The 16,488-nt window shown below is 36.1% G+C and overlaps 1 protein-coding gene and 1 non-coding gene across 2 annotated transcripts in view; both read right to left on the reverse strand.

Moving 5' to 3' along the window:
* The window catches only part of LOC113224940 (EGF-like and EMI domain-containing protein 1), a 608,761-nt gene that overhangs the window by 346,083 nt on the left and 246,190 nt on the right, over positions 1-16,488 (reverse strand). The gene's annotated exons all lie outside the window — the stretch shown is intronic.
* On the reverse strand, positions 11,899-12,089 carry LOC111543548. The gene has a single exon (XR_002731913.2). It is a non-coding gene; the product is annotated as a U2 spliceosomal RNA (small nuclear RNA).

Consider the following 16,488-nt stretch of genomic DNA (forward strand, 5'->3'; position numbering starts at 1 on the left):
CTCTTGGAAGTCACCTGTCCATTAACTATTGGAAGAGGAGACTGACTTTCTCACCTTCAAGTGTAGGCTTACATTTTTTTTTTTTTCCACTTAGTCTTACAAATTACACAGATGAACCTAGTGATCTTTGTTTCTGGAGGAATGAGGCTTACACCAACTCTTTTTGAGAAATTACTGAAGCACCTACTCAGACAAGTCTATATGCAGCAGCATTTTGTTTCAATTACATATGTGTAATGCATTAGATAATAGCATAAAACTGAACTAATCGCTCAATCACATTTCTCAACAGAGATGAGAAAACAAAACTGGATGTACATTAACTGGATGGCAAACAAGTGATGAGAAAGTACAATTCGGGCAGGAGAAAAATGGATCAAGAAATAACTTCTGTTGTTTGGAAACTTACAAACCTCCTTTTAAATGGAAATCTGACCTTTTTCTTTTAGCAGACAGGATTTAAAGAAAAATCCCAGGCACACAATGAATCTAAAACAATTCAAAAATTATAGAAAAATTTCTTGTGATTAAAAACAAGCTGTTACAAGAGTAATAGAATTTGGTATCTAATTTCTGGTCTTAAGACTATCCATGTTGTGAGAAATTACACTGTTATATATATGAAGATTCCCAAGATTAGCATTTACCTTTATCAAAGGGCAAAAAGAACTTTGAGGTCATAACTGAAGTGAGATTGATCCTTGAAAGAAAGAGCATTAAACATTTGGAATTATATATACATTTTGTCCCAAGATGAAGTTTGGTATTATGGAACTTTTATTATCTTTGGAAACATTTCCAGAGTTTTTGTGACTTAAAGATACTCATTACAAGACAGTTTCACTTACCAAGACAATGTTAAATTGAGGTTTCAGCATACCAAAATATTTCATTAACATTATATCACAGAAGTCTGGATTACATTATTTTTTCCTCAGCTCTCTTGACACGTTCCCACTTTTTAAATGGTTGTCATTTGTGGTATTAATTTGGAAAGGCAAATACAGCAGGAAAAAAGTTAAGAAACATAAGTTGTATGTTTCTTAGTATCACAGCCAATAAACTGTCTCAAAAACAGACTGGCAGGCATTCTGAGGTGCTACTAAAACAAGAGGCAGTGAAACATGAGAAGCCATACAAAGGATGACGAAACAGAAGAGGAAAAAACATTTATTGCTTTTCTCACTCTCACTCCTCAATATGAATGGCAAGTAAAGACAGAAAAATGCCTTCTGAGACACATTTCCTAATATGTAACAGAAAACTATCTGTCCCTAAGCAAAGAGATGGCTGCCCTTGTCATTGATTAATTAGGTTATAAATCCTGGGAGGATAACCTGTATATTCAAGGACTGCTAAGGACTATAGAAGACAGTGTAGAGGAAGTTCAGAGAATACAAGATTCTAAAAACAAAGAGAATGTAAAGAGGCTCAAGGTTCCTCTGTTTATCTTCATATCAAACATGAGAATCAGAAGGACTGAAAACTGAAAGAAATTTCCAAGGTTATTCTCTCCCTCTAGCCACTGAGATAGCTCCCTGTAGCCTGAATAATTGCTCTCCCTAAAAACTGGGGCCAGAATAGGAAAGGTCTTTAGAAATCTTTTATCAGTGCCATCTCATCCAGTGGAAAGATTGTCAACACTTCAAGAACATACTACCTCTAATGAGCTGCGGCACCTCCACCTAGTCTCTAGTTTCCTTTTCTTGGAGGTGTAACATTTGATAACACAGCATGGGATTTCCAGTCGGTTCTGCCACATGTTAATTGGATGACCTTGGACAAGATACCATATTTTGTAAAACCTAAACCATCACTGAATTTAAGATACACTAGTATTTTTTCTGACACTCAGAAAAATCAAACAAAACTGCCAGTTATCTTCATAAGATACATCAATATTAAGAAGCAGTCCAATTTCAGAGGTGTTAAAATGTGAAAAATGTGCATCTCAAAATTGATGAAGTATGATTCTTAATTTTCTAAGCCACAACTTCCTCACCTATAATATGCGGAGAGAAGCTAATTTACATTTTTGAGGATTTAATGAGATGAAGCAGGCTGCATAGCAGCTGCATCATAACATTTCAGTCAGGTTTAACTGTTGTTGTTGCTATTATTTTTTCTTGAATCTAGTTAGACCCAATGTTTTAAAGAATCTATCCAATAGGTAAGGCAGAATCAATCTACCCTGATCACGATAGACTAGTACCAATCTTATGAGAATTTCTACTAGCAATCCAGTCAGCATACATAATCTCTCAAGAAAGGCTGTTTTGCAGAACTGCCAGCATGAAGTGTCACAAGCAGAATCCCCAGAAGTGTTTCTGATCACCTCTTGGCTCTCCCACAGGGTCCTCCTTTAAAAAATGCAGCCAGCTGAGCCCCTCTCTGGAGCTCTGAGATGATCATAGCCAAAGGTAGTATGACTGCAGGTCATGATTAATATTGATTCTTTCTTTTTTATGTGGTACAATTGTTTTGTGTGTTCTTTACATGAAACTCTTCTCTTTCCACTTGTGTATAATGTGAAAAGGGAATGTGTAGAGGGGTTGAAAATGCATGAAATTTCATAAAAGTTTTTTTTAAAATTTTGACTAGCAGTCAAATTAAAGCAGCTAAGTGAATCTACACTGCAGGTACAAAGGAGAGAAACCAGTGTTATTTTCCTGTGAGTGAAATACTAGAAAATCCATGCCTTTGAAATGTACTTGTAAGAAGCATGATTGGTATCAGCTGTGAGAACAGAGTCACCAATATAGAAATAATGAGAAGGAGAGGCCTGCAGGCAGAAACACCATCAAGAATATGATGAGTATGTGCATGACTGAAGATCAATATGTCCGGAAGATGATGGAATGGGTTTCAATGAGGAGAAAGAATTGATTGAGATGGCTCGAGTGTGTGCAGGAAGACCAAGAAAGACTGACAATCTGACACCTGTCAACACTGACCTGAATGACATGGTGGCCTCCCTGTTATGCGTTGGCTGCTTTTCTGTGTAGGTTAAAGATAAAGCACAATATGAGTATAAATGAATAAATGTGTTCATATTTTAAGGAGCAAAAACTTTACATCTTCAAAATTATTTTTGAACACTTAAGTCAATTCTGCTAAAATTAGTACTGAGACGACAAACTGTCTAAGGCCTGTAGCATAGTGTCTAGTGCATAGTCAAGCCTTGGAAAAATGGTTAAGTTTGCCATTTATTTTACAGTTTAATCCAAAAAAATGTCATAGTAGACTTGAATTATGTCCATAGTAACATCACTATTACACATTCTTCCATCAAAAGCCTCTGGCCTTATTGTTAAGAAATGCATGCTTATTTCTTTGAGACCATTAAAAGAAGTGAATATCTCTTGTTGTACCAATGGGCTTGGAGACCTGCTTGGATAAACTTCTTGATCTAAAGCTTACAAGAGCTAGAAACTACTAGTGTAGACTAGTCAAGTGCCCAACCTATTTTATGAGCTGGCTATGTTCCTTCCCTTGATTTTATTATCATACTTTCCCCTAACTGTACATTATACTCTTTATTAAAAATATTTCTGCCAAAGCAATCATAAATCAATAGGAAACTTCCATCTTTTTCCTTGCCTTCCATATTTATACTTAGATCTAGAACCCTAACATGATCATGTAGTAACATTTTAGATAGCTTTTTAAGTAGTTATTTTTCATAATCATCAACTTCCCAAAATAAATCCCTAAATATATCTTTAAACATTTCATCATTGTACTAACAGATTAAACAACATATTTACAATCTTTAGGCATGTTGCTATGACATTGCAAGGATCAACTCTAAATTTCTACTCTAAACTTCTCAGGGAAGAGCTGTTTTAACTTAATGAGGCTTTGCTTACACTGTGCAAAATGAACAAGTATTGGTCCCCACTGGGAAGATATGAATTATTATTTCAACAAATATACATAATCCCTGACTCTATACAGCTTAAAGTGTAGAGTCTGCTCCAGATAAGTTCACCAACAATTTAAATATAGTATAATAAGTGCCGTGATAGGAATATTCACAGTAATATGTTAGAAGTAACATATTGAAAGGGCACTTCAGCCAGAGTAGTGGTTTAAGGAGACATTCTCAGAAGCAGCATCCTCTACACTGAGGATTGTGCTAATCATGAAGAACATGAGCCTTCCAAAGTACCACTTTAGGTTTTCCGGTTTTCCAGATCATTCATTGTGCCAGTCCTCTCCATTGTCTTCTTACTTGAGGAAAAGGTGTCCTCAAAATGTCAGCCAGTATTCTTGATTTAACTTTTTCTAGTGTCTTATTCATTACTCTTTTGATTAAAAATAAGAGAGTCACTTAAACCTTGTTTAATCCAAGAAGATGTACAGGGAAGATAATGGGATAATGACAGAAATCTAGTAGACGGGAGAAACCTTAGAAGGAACTCAGAGCAGAAACAGGACAGCCAGCAGGAATGTGGGCAATGTCTGCTTCTTTCTGTCCTTTCTTGTCTGTCAGCCCGATTTCTTTATGCCCCTCTTGCTTTTTCCCTCTCCCGCTATTCTAATTGCTGTGCTGGGCATACACGTAGTGCATTCAGAGCTTGAGTACATACGGCTACATTTTATGTCATCCACATAAATAAATAAATTTCTCAGGCCCAGTAAGAAATTTCCAGGAGAGAGATTATGATTGGCCTAGCTTAAGTCAGGCCAGTCAGAATCTGTTGTAGTCAACAGAGTATAAAAATCTGTTGTAGTCAATAGAGTATTGTCATAAAGTAGAAAAGAGGTTCACTGGCTCAAAGGAGTAAAATGAGCACATCTCACTGATGAAACTGTGACCTGATAGGCCTTTCAAAGCTGCCTACTCCACTCCATCTTCAGGAACATTGCATTTAATCATTCTATGGGCCTTTATTTCTATCTTTTAAGCATTTCAAGCCTGCAAAATCATGAAATTCATCTTTTTCCCTTAAATAACATTTCACTTCTGCCTCAAATTCCAATAAAAACTCTTTTAAACAAGTTTTCTTTATCCTTCTCTATTTCTGTATCAGTCAAGCAATTTTCACACTGCAAAAACATGTTATTTGTCATCATGGAATCCTTCTTTCTCTACCCTGAAACTTCCCCTTCCTTTGGGTGTTGGAACGCTGCATTAAGATGTTTCCACTCTTCCTTCCGCTTTTATTCCCTTACCTTTTTCCCATTGATCTAAGGTAGGCATCTCTTTAAGCTTGGTTCTTGGCCTCAAGCACTTTTCTCTTGGGAAAAAAAAAATGCATTTAATTCAATGATATTAATCACCCAAATCTATAAACCTCAATCAATGATTCCTCTGTGCTCCTAGACCCATATCTCAACTTTTATTATCTTTTTTTTCTTACTAACTCCTCACAGCCAGTCACTCATCATGTCTTGCTGATTCTTTCTTTGAAATGTCTTTTCAGATTTTTTTCGACCCACCTTGAGAACCCTAGTCTTAAGTTTTCTCATTATTGCACATCTGGAGAACAAAACAGTCATCTTTCTGGTCTTTGTGCTTTCATCTCTGTTGTGATAATTCTTAAAAAAAACATTTTTATCTAATCTTATATGCAACTATTTCTCTGGCTCAAGAACTTACCACAAAAAATTTATTGCTTCACGAAATAAAGCTAAACTCTAAAGAAAGCATTGAAAATTGTGTATTACTTGGTTCATTTTATCAGATAAATAATACTCAATTTCATTCCTCTTAACCCAGCAAGACCAGACTTTTGATGTCTCACGCGTCTTTCCCATCCTTGCTGCTGACAGTCTTGTTCCACCCAACCACCACATTTTTTACATGTCTTCTAAATTCCGTTTTGCTCATCCAAATCCATCATTTTTTTTTTTTTTAGGACCTATCTTGCTTCACCCTACAAGGATCATTCCCAAAGCCCCATATCATGTTTCTTGTACTGTGTTGTTAAAATATTGTTTTATGGATAATTTTAAATGTTTACTTTCTCAGTTAGATTTTAAAACCATGAGTGAGAAAACACAGATACTCTGCATAGAGTCAGGCATGCAATATACTGGTGGCTATAAACAGGCAGCCTATAGGCCAAAACAGATTCACTGAGATGCTATGTATCTCATAAAGTTAAACATTTAAATATCCAGATATTTCACCTAAAATATGGTATCCCAGCTTCTCCAAAAAATAGAAATGCATTCTGTGATTCACATCCTAATCTTCAGAAACTGTGAATATGGTATGTTACATGGTGTTATGGTAAATTGTATGTGTCAACTTGACTGGGATAAGTGATACTGAGATAGCTGGTAAAACATTATTTCTAGCTGCATCTGTGAGGGTTCTCCTGGAAGACAGTAAGTTAATCAGTGGCCTAAACAAAGAAGATTGCCCTCACCAATGTGGACGGGCATCATCCAACAAACTGAGGGACTGAGTAGAACAAAAAAAGCGGAACCGGCATATTCACTTTCTTTGTTTGAGCTGGGACATCCATTCTCTCTTTCCCTTGAGCATCAGTGCTTCTGCCTCTTGGGCTTTCAGACTTGGGACAGGATTTACACCATCAGCTCCTCATTCTGAGGCTTCCATATTTGAACTGAATAACACCCTGGCTTTACTGGTTCTCCAGCTTGCAAACAAGAGAATTTCTCAGCCTCCATAACCGAGTAAGAGAATTCCTATAATAAATCTCTTCTGATATAGATTTATACAGATCCTATTGGTTCTGTGTCTTTAGAAGATGCTAACACACATGGCAAAGAGGAATTAAGGTTGCTAATAAACTGACTTTAAAATAACGACGTTATCCTGGATTACTCAGGTAGGCCCAATGTAATAGCACAAGGGTCCTTTAAATGTGAAAGGGGGAGGCAGAAGAATCAGCGTCAGGGTGATGCAAGGTCAAAGACTTCATACACCATGTTTGACTTAGAAGATGAGGGGTACAAGAGCCAACGAATATGGACAACCCCTAGAAGATGTACAAGGTAAGGAAATGATTTTCCCTCAGAGCCTCCAGGAAGAACGTGGCCCTGCCAACACCTTGGCTTCAGCTCACTAAGACCCATTTCACACTTCTCACTTTTGAGAACTATGAGATAATAAACTGGTGTTTTGTTTTGTTTAGCCACCAAGGTTATGGAAATTTATTATAGCAGCAACGGGAAACAAATGTACATGCACGCATTAGGCCCCTGTCGCTGCATAGCATCCTCAGGAGCTGAGTGGTAGGCGCACATTTTCTACTTCAAAACAGTTATCACCTCTTCCTACTTTTGACATCATAAGCATTTGACTTCATGACACCTAAAACAGTCATTCAATAATTAGATGACCATAAGAATTACTAACACTATTATATGTAACATTAAAGGCTATGTTTTATCAAATAAAAGCATTGAGAAAATGTGTTCATGATTGAATAAAATTGTAGAATACAATGTCCACAAAATACAGCCCATGAAATTGTAGTTTAAGGTCTGCCTGCAGCTTTAAGTGATAATAGTGTTGCTGAGTAGAAATATTTCGATGCACTATGGCAGGATTTTAGTGGTGCTAGATGATTTTATTAAAGCAGAATGTACAAGCATTATATGGCATCCTAAACTGGAAACTGAAAGAAAAGTTGAGTATCAACACAGTTATCCATAGACAATTGAGCTAATTAAGCATGTGTTCTTCATCCTGTTATTTAAGAACATCTGATAGTAAGTATTCTGTAAAATGAACAATTCCATATGTCCAATACCATCCATTTATATGTGCTTTACAATCCTGAAGAGATACTACAGCATGCTCTTTTCCCCAACCAAATTCAGATATTTAAAGTTGTTTCACAATCACAGAACTGCTTTGTTTTAGCCCGAAAGCTTTGGAGAATATTTTTGTTGTAGCCAGTGAAATGATCACTTTAGAATTATTTTGACTTAGAAACAGGTAAAAGGATATTTAGGCTGCAATGATTTTTTTTTTTTTTCCTTTTCTTTTTTGAGATTGAGTTTTGCTCTTGTTGCCCGGGCTGGAGTGCAATGGCACAATCTCGGCTCACTGCAACCTCTGTCTCCCGGGCTCAGGTGATTCTCCTGCCTCAGCCTCCCAGGTAGCTGGAATTACAGACACACACCACCACGCCTAGAGAGTTTTTGTATTTTTAGTAGAGACGGGGTTTTGTCATGTTGCCCAGGCTGCTCTTGAACTCCTGACAGGTGATTCTCCCACCTCGGCCTCCCAAAGTGCTGGGATTACAGGTGTGAGCCACCGCGCTCGGCAGGCTGCAATGATTTAAAAACAAAACAGACTCAAAGAAGACTGGAAACCAATAGGATTCTGCTTTTGTAAGCTGAATGGAACCACTGGATCCCCGAAACCCCAGATAAGGCTTTCACATCTATGTCTTAGTCACTCAGGATGTGCCACTAAAGATGGGGCTAGGCCCAGATGCTACTCCATCACTGAACTTTTGGATAACAACTCAGGCAACAATCACCATTCAGACTCTTCTGAATAGTTTAAAGGCAAATTACATTTCAGAGAGAGTACTATTTTGTACAACACCTCAGAATGTAATTTCATAAAACTATTTTAGCACTTCCTTTCCTCTACAACAATTATTCTCTTGAATAGAGCCATGATTTTTTTTTTCTTGAGATAATGATCATGGAAGTCTAATAGATGTCATCATGACGAAATTCCATCCTAATTTCCTCATTCAGTAGTTCAGTCTTAAATTGCCACAGACTTGTTATTCTGTTTCTGAATCTCTCCCTTAGAATGACTGCCAATCAAGTTAATCTACTGAATATGAAGTTTCTATGATGAAAATCCAACTTGTTCTTTAGCTAAAAGAATCCATATTGGTGAACTTATCAAAGTCAAATATGAACCCAAACAAACGATAGAAATTTGAAAACTCACTGTTCCATAGCCCTTTGGTTTTAAATTGAATAAAATATCCCAAGACCTGTTCATGGAGTTCTGTGAAAGAATAACTGCTCAAGTTTTTCTCCCTGCTGTGAATTCACTCTCTTAAATGGCTACTTTTGAAGCCATTAGCGTTTTTAGTAATTAAATTTGAGTCACCAAGGGAGACTCCAAATTCAAGTACAGAGCTAATATTCATTGAATCACTGCTATTTGGCAAGCATTTTCCTAGGCACTTTAAATATGCTTTTTATTTAACAACTTTAATAGGTATGTATTATTTTCTCTCATTTGAAGATTAAAAAACCAAGGCCCAAAGAGGTCACACAAGCCAATAGGTATATAGAAAGCCATTCTGACTCCATGTTCCTTCCATTATCACTAGTATAAACCCCTCAGCCTATCCACTTTTACGTGGACGGTGCTGCGAAGAGCCTCAGCCAATTCTAGCATCTGGAACTTTCAAACTCCCCCCACAAGCTAATGTTGTATTTGTTTCTGTGATTTTCTGTTACTACATGAAATATTTTATATTACAAACATTTTAAAGCACAGTTTTGCATATAATAATACACTCTCATTCATTAGCTTCAAATAAATACTGCCTTATTTCACTTTCAGAATGAGAGGCTATCATGGAATCAATTATTTTGTTAAAGAATTACACATAGCTGAGATTTCTGTATATTTTTCAAACTACATGCTCATGGTTACTCTACGTTTCTTTCTTTAATATGGTTTTACTTTCAGAGGATCCCGGAAGGTTCAATTCTTAGGAACAATGTAGTATAGTTGGGTAATTAATTAGAAATACTGAAATAGCCTTTTATACTTTCTAATTTCTTTTTGTCACAAGCATGATTTCTTTGACATGCACATACTCTTTTTAAAAAATTATTTAACAACTTTCTTATAACTTTATTACAGTATCTTATAGTTCATGTTTAGTAAAAAAAAAAAAGAAAAAATAATGAGAGAACAAACTGATAAGAAAAATTTTAAATCTCATTACCAAAGAATTATTGTTAATATTATATGCATTTCCTGGTAATCCTTCCACATAGAGAAATACTTTTTTAAAACAAAATATATAATATGATCTTGTACTCTCCTTTTCCACTTAATTTATCAGAGACCATATTCCATGTAATTAAATAATATTTTACATCACCATTTAAGTGTCTTAGTATTTTATCATTTTAGTAAAGCATAACTCAATTCAATTAACCTGCTATTGTTGAAGATAAAGGTGTTACCAACTTTTTGCCATTATAAAATGGAATTGCTGATTCTTCATATGAAAGACTCACTCCCAACAGCACTCATCGAAACGATTAATATACTCCATGTGCTAACAAAGACTGTCCATTATATTTGTTTAAAAATATTTGTCAATGTGATCATCAAACAGTAGTTTATTTATTTAATTCACTTGTCCCACGTGCTCTCCTCTTGCTGACCTATAATTGCAACAGTGACCTACACCTCAGAGCAACAAAAGTGATTTGTGGTGAATCACTAGCAAAATACATTTATCAGCCCTTCCCAGTCCTCAAGGTGGAGTGATAATGGGACTAGCAGCCCCGCTGACTCAATGAGGTAGACAGATTAAAAGTAAAGAAAAAAAAAAGCACTTAGAAAAACAGATACTTTACAGAGAAAGGATGCACATATGGCTAAGTGCACACCATGCAGCCATCTCTCTCTGCTTTCTCTTACTGAACGGTGCTTTTACTGAATAGACAAAGAGGGCACTGGGTTCATAAATAGACTCTAACAGCACTTTCAGAGCACTTCGGTTCAATTATCATGAATTAACTTTAAAAACAGCATTAACTTTTCAGCATATACAATGTGCCCAAAAAGAACAACATAGTTAGAAGTTTGTTTTCTCTCATTGAACTTTTCCCTTTTTTTGCTTGAAACCAGTAGGTAGCTTTCAAGAAAAGGCATCTCGTTCCACTGATGGGCTGTCACTTAGTCGTCAGACCTGTGTAGTGTGTCCAAGACTGTCTCTGGCTTGAAATGGCTGCTTGATTGGACAGCTAGGATTTCTGAGGGAAGAGGACAGTCCATTTCTGGACAGAAATGTAGATAAAGAAGTGTGAGAGAATCATCAGTTCCCTGGCAACTTCACCTTGACGCTGTGGGTGTTCAGATCTACAGGTTTGAATCTTTAATCACTCATCTGAGATGATCAGTGATCAATTTATAATCCACAATTATAGTTTAGCAATTTATACTTTAATAATTCTGGAGTCAAAAAATTGTACATTTCATTCACAGGCCACCTTCTTGTCATCAAAATAATTCAGAAAAGATCATAATTATGTTAAGCCAAATATTTAATTAAAAGGAATTATACCAGAATCAGTTAAGAGGCTTTTCTTAAACTATTCATCTCTGTATTTTTTACTATTTCACCTAGACTTTCTAGTGTTATTCAGCAACTGCTGACACAAGTATCGGTTCCCCTGTGATAGGAAGTGGCACTCCTCTACTGTGGTGACACAAATAAGAATGTGTATTAAAGTATTATGGCAAAGGAACAAAGTTGTTTCATGTATCATTCCAACCAGATTCTAGCAAGAGGCAATGTCAATAAATACTTATTAAGCACTTATTGTGTGTCAGGCATGAGAATAGATGATTTTATTTATTACTCACAACTATCCTGTGATGTGATTAACCTAATTTCAAAGATGAGGAAACAGAATGGAGTTCAGCAATGTTTCCAAAAGTAGATGATTAACAAGAGGCAACATGGAACCCAATGCATGTCTCCTGAGTCTAAAATCAAGTATTGTTAGTTTTATGCTACAGAATATGTTGCCAAACACTTAGATCCACTAGCTAGAAGTGGCTTCCCAATTTGAAGATAAATCACTTCTTTACAGTTCTTTCATTTCTAATACGCCTTATTATCAGCCAACCAAAGCACATCTTATTTTAACATTCCCTCAAGATTGGTGAGAATTTATGTGTGTGGGAGGGGAGGGGGCAGTGTTTCTGGAGGTCCTGCAATACCAGGTCAACGCATGGAGTGGACAGAACAAGCTCCTATTCCTTCTCTTTGTTCCAAAAATCCATTAAATATATTGTCCTCAGATAAAGGCAATCTCAGATATTAAACTGATAAAGATAGATACTACACTTGATCTTAGTCAAAAGGTTGAGAAGTGATTGATGAGGAATCTTATATTGGTGATATTTTAGATAGTATCTGGAAGAAAACATAATCATTTTACTGAGATTTAAAAGACGCCTGATTCATTTCTAGGAGTCCATCAGCAATATATGCAATCTCAGCTTTTAGGTGGTAATATATCTGTAGATGCAAATCTCATCATTTGAATGGATTGTTAACTTCATTTTTATCAGGTGACAATTTTTAACTGAGTCCATAAATTCTACAGCCACATCTACAATGCCTATACACACTAAACTTTCCAATAAAGCTCTGATTACAAAAATTTTACACTTTAATCTTGTACTCTATTCTTTAAATTTGAATATGCAATGTTTTAAAAAAATGTTATTTAGGAGTGATGCCCCTTTCTCATCAAGAAAAAAGTTGCAAAGGTAGGAAATAGCAGGATGAGAAATAAGACCTAATCTCTATATAATGGTCAGCCAATAATCAATAAATTACCTCTGCATAATTTTTAAAAAGCAAGAGTACCAATTAATTAGCACATTTAATTCATCATTTTTAAAGTTTGTCACTAGTTTAGCAAAAGCCAATATTAATTTCTGAGCTATCTTTATTCCATTTTGGTGATTTACCACATACCACACAAAGAGATCACAAACAACCGTATACAGGACATTTTACCAGCCTGTATTAGATTTGGCTTCTGCTGAATAGGACAATGCTTTATGCTTTAAAATAAAAGAATGTTCCTCAGAAGCACACTTAATAGAGCAGAAATTTTTTAAATTATAATTATCATTATTACTAATAACATATCTTGGGGAAATATCTGCCACTAGTGATGAGTAGGACAGGATTCACTTATTATATGTCCTACCTTGTAAGTCCTTGAGCTCAGGAAAATGAACAAAGAAACTTTCAAACCTTGTTTCAATAAAAGGTTATGAACAAAGTTTGCTGTAATAAATTTTGATATTAACATGCAAGGTAAAACTCTGTAGAGCAAGAAAAATATAATATATTCTTATGAAATCAATAATTACAGTAATATCCTAAAATCGATTTTAAATAACTCTTTAATTTTACTAAACTAACTCAGGATACACTCAACGTATTCTCCTGTACTTGTCTGACCCCAGGTTTGCACACTGCTTTCTTCAAATTGGGCTTTCCATCTCCTACCCCTAAAATTTAAATTTTTTTATTCATTTTTCAATTACAGTTTTTTTTCTACATCTCCAGAACATGATATTTTGAATTAGTATATTCTCCACTTAGGGTCTCTTCAATTTTTTTGTTAGAAGTTCATATATATGGGCCAGGCACAGTAGCTCGTACCTGTAATCCCAGCACTTTGGGAGGCCTAGGTGGGCAGATGGCTTGAACCCAGGAGTTCGAGACCAGCCTGGGCAACATGGCAAAATCCCATCTCTACAAAAAAATACAAAAATTGGCCAGGCATGATGGCACATGTCTGTAGTCCCAGCTACTCTGAAGGCTGAGGCACGAAGATCAATTGAGCCTGGGAGGTCAAAGCTGCAATGAGCCGTGATCATGCCATTGCACTCCACCCTGGATGACAAAATGAGACCTTGTCTCAAAACAAAAGAAAAGGTCATGCATATGAGTAAGATGAAGCACAGCACACTCATCAGTTTTCTCTCACAGAGAGGAAAGTTTCTCTTCAGTTCCAACTGGTAGGCATGAGGAGAATCAGATGTGAATGATATGAAAAGGTCTTTGTTCATGTGCAATGATGTAAAATGCTTAACATCACTAAAAGTCACCCTCTCTAATCCTCTCAAGCCAAAATTTCTGCCACACTCACTCAATACTTTATAAATTACTTATAGCACATATCATGCCAGACATTGTTGCTTGAAATAAGAGAAATGGTCTCAGATGACAGAAAGCATATTCTATTCACCTTGGAATCACAGTTTTTAATAGGTGGCCTAAATTATTACTTGGGGTCTAACTAAATTATTTTTCTCAGATATTTACTCATAAAAAGTAATAGAAAAAACTTCCGGCTTTTGCTTAAAGAACAAGCTTGTGGAAAGACAGCAATGTGAACAGCATTAATACGATCAGGAAAAAAATGGGAAATGCTTTGAGAAGTGCAAAAGCTCTGCTGGATGTACTGTCTAGTACATCTTTATTGGTTACCTCTGCCTTCCATTGTCTTTGAGCGATTTTATAACCCTGTAAATAGTAGAAAACTGATAATAATGCAAATTACTCCTCTGTAGAAATGCAAATGGACTGAGTCCTGAGGAATGCAATTCTTTATTGCCTTGTGGACACAGCAGTTTTGCATGTATTTGTACATTCATTTCAGCTTTCCTTATTGCTCACATATATCTTTAAATACATCTGAATTAATTGTAACATCTTACTGGTTATCTCATTAATTAATGAGTAAAAGTCTTGGGCATATGTCCATTTTATATTTGTACGTACCGTAATTTTATTTTCAAATTATCTTTTAACAATACACTTCTACTTGTGTTCCTAGCCACATAATTCAAGTTAAATGTTTCCATAGACTTCATAAGTAGACCTAGAAACTTTATTCACTTTTTCAGGGAATAGTGAACATATGAGGCTCTTAAATAGTACCAGATCATAATTATTTAATATACACTATAAAAGGAAATTTATAAAATATTAGAATAAAGTATCTTTTTAAACATATTATTTTGGCTACTAATGAGAACTTAAGAATCAGTGTTTTTAAACCATAATCATCAAAAAGAGAGGACAGGCCAGGCACAGGGGATCACGCCTATAATCCCAGCACTTTAGGAGTCTGAGACAGGAGAATCACTTGAGCCCAGAAGTTTGAGACCAGCCTGGGCAACATAGCAAGACCCCTTATTTCAAAAAAAAAATTAAATTAAATTAATTAGTTGGGTGTGGTGGTGTGTGCCTGCAGTCAGAGCTACTCGGGAAGCTGAGGCAGCAGTAGTGGTTAAGCCTAGGAGTTAAAGGCTACAGTGAGTTATGATCTTGCCACAGCTACTCCAGCGTGGGCAACAGAGCAAGACCTTGTCTCTTAAAAAGAGAGGACAGGCCGGGTGCAGTGGCTCACGCTTATAATCCCAGCACTTCGGGAGCCCGAGGCACGTGGATCACCTGCAGTCAGGAGCTTGGGACCAGTCTGGCCAACATGGTGAAACCCTGTCTCTACTAAAAATACCAAAAAAAAAAAAAAAACCCAAAACACCTTAGCTGGGCATAGTGGGGTGCACCTGTAATCTCAGCTATTCGAGAGGCTGAGGCAGAATTGCTTCAACCCAGGAGGCAGAGGCTGAAGAGAGCCAAGATCACGCCACTGCACTCCAGCCTGGGTGACAAGAGTGAAACTCTGTCCCAAAAAAAGACAGAATTCTACTCCTATTCATGTTTGCCGAAAGGACATTCAAATATTTTCCAGATTAATCTCTTCTACTCCACCTAAACACTAAACAGGCCCATACATTGTTCTCTTATTTTCCTTCTGTACATGAATTCTTTAAAATTTTTTATACACTGTTTTTAATAAAGAAAACTAGAATTCTTCAGTGTCTGGCACTAATGGTCTTCCTGTGAAAATCTTCATTTTGAGAAAGAATCAGCATAAGGGACAAATCTCTCTTTTAGAGAGCTCCTGTATAATAAAATATTAATCAGCAGACTCCAAAACCATTCTCCACACAATTAGGTTGATCATGATATCCTGGAAAATTTACAAAGAAGGAAATTAGTACTCTGTTCACTATTGCTTGGAGGGCACTCTGAGGCAGTTAACACCTTCTACAGAAGGTGTTAGAACTAGTGTGCATGCATGTGTGTGCGTGTGTGCAAGATACTCATAGTTATTTTCTCAGGTCCTGTTTTGCCACACTGGAAATAAACCTATCATTGGGAATTGTTTAAAACTGAAACATACTCTGCAATTTTATAAAGCACCCAGAGCACAGAAAAGGTGCTGCACAAAATTTCTTCCAATTTGCTTCATTAAGCCAATAAACCATAATGGTCCTTCTGGAGAAATCAAACTTTGCTGGACATAGTCAACCAGACTGAAGACAAGACGGGCTTGTAAGTGTGCCTGAAGTATTGGCATATTTTCACTCTGCAAAACCTACAAAAAGTTTTCAAATTTATGTAAAGCTTCTAGCACAGACATATAAATATTGAACCACAGAACTAGTTGTTTCTACAATTTATTACTTGTTTCATCAAAAGGAGTTTTTGAAGGTCTCTTCATTTAATCCCAAGACAATAAAATTACCACAATTAATCTTTACACTAATAAATTGTTTCAGTGCATATGTGTGAGTGGCCCAGGGAACCACAATTAAAAAACAAATTTGATCAACAGTTAGCTTTTCGATAGTCAAACATTAAAGCCAAATGGTAGTGTTAACCTGTTTCATTGTTT

Source organism: Piliocolobus tephrosceles, chromosome 2, assembly GCF_002776525.5.
Source record: "Piliocolobus tephrosceles isolate RC106 chromosome 2, ASM277652v3, whole genome shotgun sequence".
NCBI classification, from domain to species: domain Eukaryota; kingdom Metazoa; phylum Chordata; class Mammalia; order Primates; family Cercopithecidae; genus Piliocolobus; species Piliocolobus tephrosceles.